Below are 5,472 nucleotides of genomic sequence, written 5' to 3'. Positions count from 1 at the left end.
AATTGGAATTCATTCTAATAATGATATGAGAATATCACATGAGAATAAGACAATATTCACGGGTTCCTTAATGGTGATATAAAAGACCCCCCACACTTAAGATGTACATTGCCCTCAATGTACAAAGATAGATATATTGACAATGATAGATTTATAATCATAAGATAGGGAGAGAAGTGAAACTTCCTAAATGATGAATGAACTCCTTGAACTGGAGTTTTAGAGAATAATTGGCGTGAGAATGGAGGATGATACTCCGGTGGTGTTAGAGGTTCATTAGTCCATAAGTCCTGCGCCAAAAGAATATTATATCTGGTGGTAGCTATGGTCGTGGTCGAGCAGGACATGGCAGTCGTGGAGAACCTTTCTCGATGGAGTTTTTAGTTCCTATGTGATGATGAGCTTGAGGAGCTCTTTATAACTATGACAAAATCAGAAACTTTTTAGGAAGCATAAGGAAGCATAATTACTCGTAATGGAATAACAGAAGTTGATAATTGTACAATAAAAATTATAAAATCTAATAGAAATAAAAATAAAAAGTAGACTTAAAATAGAATAAAAATAAAAACATAAAATAATAAATAAAAGTTTTTAAACATATTCATCACTAGGTGGTTCGTAAGGTGGGGTGGCGATGAGATGTGGAAGTGCTGAAAAATTTGCTGTAAAGTAGCATCAATGTTATCAAAGCGCTGAAAACACTGTTGCTCGAATCAGGTAAGGCGCTCAGAGATGTCAGCGTATGAAGTCACTGCATGAACTGGACGAGAGGGTGGTGGTGGCTGAGACGGTGAGTCCTCATGACGTGGAGGGACATTATCAGTAATGTCCTCAGGGTCTCCCTCCTCGGTTGATTGGGCGAGGTGATACTGAGGAGGGTAGGTTCCTCGGTGCTTCTCGATCATCCTCATACTAAGCATGCTCAAGATGCCTTGTGGGGACATCTAGCCAATAAGAGTAAGTGAGGATGATTGGGCTGTTGTGTTGAGGAGCCCGAAGTGCCGTGCCAGTCGAGTCACGTAAGGGCTAACGGAGATGACCCCCTTCGATGCCGTTCCATCTGGTGACGAATGGCGAGGGAAATAAGGTAGGTGAGGTCGAGTACATGCCCATTCTCCATGCTCCATATAAAGTAGGCGTCTTGAGTGTTGACGACGCCAGTGCTCTATCGACATCCTATCAAAGTGTATGCTAAGATGGCGTGTAGGTACCTCAAGGAGGGAGAGAGAGCCGATGCCTTGGAGCAACTTGGGTCATAGGTGGCTAAACCGAGGACCAAAACATACCAGCACTTCGAGGGAGAGTAGTGGATGTGGCGACGGAGAGTGTTGAGGTCGTTCTCATCCATGAACTCCTCTGTGTATAGGCCCAAAGCTATACCAAACTCGGGCACACTCAACTAGCGGACTAAACCGCTGATACGGAACTGGATTGTTCCAGGATCATCAAAGTTGGTCATGACGTCTTGAACATGGAATGTCGAGCAAATTTCAAGTGGGAGCTCAAGGTACGTCGGCTCGATGATCGCAAAGAAGAGGTCCATGGATCGGTTGTCAGGAGTGGTCGTACATCGTTAGCCAACTAGACTTGTACAAGCGCTGTCCAGTCAATGCAGCGGCCCACACCTAAAGGTCAATCCCGTAGGATATTGAATAGTTCCTCCTAATTGTCGGGTGGAAATTGGAGGTATGGGTGGCGAATTTCCACGGTAGGGCCCAAGGAAGATGCCCCTTTCTGCTTTTTTGAAGTGGGAACGACAGTTTTCTTGCCACGTGAGCTTGACATGGTATACCTAGAAGAAGAACAAAGAATATAACATAACTAACTAACTCAAGAAATAATCATGAATATAGTTAAACTAACCAGTCCAACCAGCAATACTCAACAGTTTAATCTAAATGATAGAAGTTTATATAGCAATTGACATAATAAAAGCATGATTATTTTCAACATAAAATGATTGAACTAGATTCTTATGGGAACACACGAAAAGAATGAATGTATCAGAAAGCATTGACTAAAATGGTAAAGAATAAACGTATAAGCATGACTATAGTGAGAACTATAAATCAAAAAACTGCCAAATAAACCATAAGAATCATAAAATTAGTAAAAGAGATGAAGAAAACAGAGAGAAAACAGTAAACAAATGCTAAGAAGATGAGAATGGGTGTCAAAACTGGAGTTGGAGGCGGCGCACGGGCATGGTAGGGAGGCCTTGTGGACTTGCAACGGCTAGGGTTGTGGATTTGCAACGGCTAGGGTTAGGGATTTTGGGTGAAGAAGATGATGAATAGTGAAGGGTATTTATAGATTTTTGGATACACGGCCAGGGGACAAGCCCGTGTTCCCTAATTTTTTCCAGTGTGATTCTCGAATTTTGAATTTGGGTGCATCTGACATTTTTCCCACTCCCATGTTCCTTGGGCATATGGGTGCACACGGCCGTGGCGCACGGCCGTGTCTGTCTTCATTCGCTTCTCCCACGCTCGTGTATGGAGGCTCATGCCCGTGTTAATCTGACAGGTTTGACCACGGGTTCTAGACACGGGCGTGGTGAATGCCCGTGCTATTTTCTCAGGTTCAACCACGATTCTAAGACACGGGCGTACGTTTTGGCAGGTTCGCCCATAGTCCTAACGCACGGCCGTGGCAACTTATCGCATCCCATGTTGGGGGAAATTTTACCCTGTTTTTACACAGCCTAAGGCACGCCCGTGTGCCTGGCCGTGTGTGTTTTAGAAAGTCTGCGCTCCATGAGTCGGTTAGTTTGTTAGATGTTAAAACTAAAATTTAAAGAAATTAATACTGTTAGTGCTCGGGTTGTCTCCTGAGAAGCGTTTATTTATAGTCTAAGCTCGACTTACCTCCCTGGTGTGTGATCATGGTGGTTCGAGGAGTTTATGCTCCTCATTCCTACTATGAATGCAATCAAAATAAGGTTTTAGGCAGGTATTTTTTACCTTAAAGGTGCCGAATTTGGGATGACTTACCTCGACTGTACCAAATGGGAAAATGCTAAGTACCGTAAGAGGAATTTCTTTATTCGGTTTGGCAGTGTCAATGTGAGGATCTGCGACATCTAATGAAACTTTATCTCCAACCTTAAGTTGATTTGGTAAGGCATTGAGCTCGTTCTGGCGTAGTTTTGGTTTATCGTGTTTTCTCAGTTTAAATGTCAGCCATTCATCTAACCCCTCGATTCGTAACCTTCCTTCTTCATGGGTAGATCCTTTGTTATAGATTGAACATGGCTCATGTGTGTCCTTCGAACTTATTTCCTGCAAAATAGGTTGCAATGTATGATCAGTCTTAGTAGAACAACTTGTACAATCACCTTCAATTTTCGATGTGTTGTTCGGGTTGCAAGCTTGAAGGTTGATTGTTTCATCTCCTACACGAAGTGTGAGTTCACCTGTGCCAACGTCAATAATTGTTCTAGCAGTTGCTAAAAAGGGCCTTCCCAAAATTAAAGGAACATTACTGTCCTCTTCTATGTCTAAAACAACAAAATCAACTGGGAATATAAATTTGTCAATTTTAACGAGTATGTCTTCAATGATACCCCTAGGAAATCTGACAGTTTTATCTGCTAATTAAATGCTCTTCCTAGTTTGTTTGGGTTTCCCTAGACCTAGTTGCTTAAACAATTTGTAAGGCATAACATTGATACTAGCCCCTAGATCAGCCAACACATTATTAACATCTAAACTACTAATTAAACAAGGAATCGTAAAACTCTCTGGATCTTTTAGTTTGTTTGGGTAGCTTATTTTGAAGAATGGCTGAGCAAACCACGTTCAGCTCCACATGCGACCTTTCATCTAACTTTCGTTTATTTGCTAGAAGATCCTTTAAAAATTTGAATACGTTTGGCATCTGTGAAAGTGCTTCAATAAATGGTAGGTTAATATGTAGTTTCTTTAAAAGTTTAAGGAATTTACCAAATTGTTTGTCTAAGTGGTCTTTCCTTGTCACATTGGGGTATGGCACATAAGGTTTATATTTTGTACTTACCGATTTTTGTTTGTTTTGGCCTACCTCATTCTTACCTTCGCTTACCACCGATTCTGGCATTGGTTTTGCCACTAACCGTTCCTCATCTTGAATGGAAATTGCGTTGAGTTGCTCTCTTGGGTTAGATTCAGTGTTGCTTGGTAGGCTACCTTGTGGTCATTCGAAAATCAACTTGGCGAGCTGTCCAATCTGAGTTTCGAGCCCCTGGATTGATGCTTGTTGATTTTTGAGTGCCGTCTCGGTATTCTAAAAACGAGTCTCTGACATCGAGATGAATTTGGTTAGCATCTCCTCAAGGTTCGGCTTTTTCTCCTGCTGGTATGGTGGTTGCTGAAAGCCTGGAGGGGGTGGTGGTTTCTGATTTCCTTGGCCTCCCCATGAAAAATTTGAGTGATTCCTCCAACCTGCATTGTAAGTATTGCTATAAGGATTGTTTTGAGATCGAGGATTATTACCCATATAATTTAACTACTCATTCTCCATGTTGTGGCCATAAGGTGGGTATTCTGAATTGCTCGATCCACCTCCATTTGCTTCACACTGCATTACTGGGTGAACCTGTGAAGAACTAAGAAAACCATCAATTTTCTTATTCAAGAGTTCTACCTGATTAGAGAGCATGGTGACCGAATCAACGTTATAAACACCGGCTGTTTTTGGTGGCTTTTTCATCATGACTTGCCACTGATAGTTATTCAGTGACATCTCCTCTATAAATTCATAGGCATCTTCAGGTGTTTTATTATTGATGGTTCCGCCAGCAGCTGCGTCAACCATTTGTCGAGTAAAAAGATTCAGGCCATTATGAAAAGTTTGAACCTGTAGCCAGAGTGGTAACCCATGGTGAGGGCATCTTCGCAAAAAGTCCTTATATCTCTCCCATGCATCGTAGAGTGTTTCTAAATCCATCTGCACAAAAGAAGAGATATCATTACGTAATTTAGCCGTTTTAGCCGGCGGAAAATATTTTAGTAAAAACTTTTCGGTCATTTGTTCCCAAGTAGTGATTGACCCCCGTGGTAACAAATTCAACCACTATTTATCTTTGTTTCTCAAAGAAAAAGGGAATAATCGAAGGCGAATAGTGTCATCAGAAACACCATTAATTTTAAATGTATCGCATAGTTCTAAAAAGTTTGCTAAGTGAGCGTTGGGATTTTCGTCCTGCAAACCATCAAACTGAACAAATTGATGTATCATTTGAATTGTGTTAGGTTTCAGTTCAAAAGTATTTCCAGCTACAACAGGTCTAACTATGCTCGATTTAGTTCCTGTTAAAGAAGGTTTAGCATAATGATACATAGTGCGCGGCACAGGATTTTGATTAATAGCAATCACAGGAGGTAGCGGATTTTCTTGGTTTTCAGCCATCTCCTCGGTGGTGGTTGAAGTATCTTCCTCTTGCTCCTCTGTGTAACGTAAGCTTCACCTTATTTCTTTTCAGTTTCTGTG

At 41.4% G+C, this 5,472-nt stretch overlaps 1 non-coding gene across 1 annotated transcript; it reads left to right on the top strand.

Moving 5' to 3' along the window:
• Positions 1 to 4,855: 4,855 nt before the first annotated feature.
• Positions 4,856 to 4,962, top strand: LOC128289764 (small nucleolar RNA R71). The gene has a single exon (XR_008279409.1). It is a non-coding gene; the product is annotated as a small nucleolar RNA R71 (small nucleolar RNA).
• The last annotated feature ends 510 nt before the right edge of the window (positions 4,963 to 5,472 follow it).

Source organism: Gossypium arboreum, chromosome 2 (assembly GCF_025698485.1).
Source record: "Gossypium arboreum isolate Shixiya-1 chromosome 2, ASM2569848v2, whole genome shotgun sequence".
NCBI classification, from domain to species: Eukaryota; Viridiplantae; Streptophyta; class Magnoliopsida; order Malvales; family Malvaceae; genus Gossypium; species Gossypium arboreum.
This window is presented reverse-complemented; position numbering and strand designations above follow the sequence as displayed.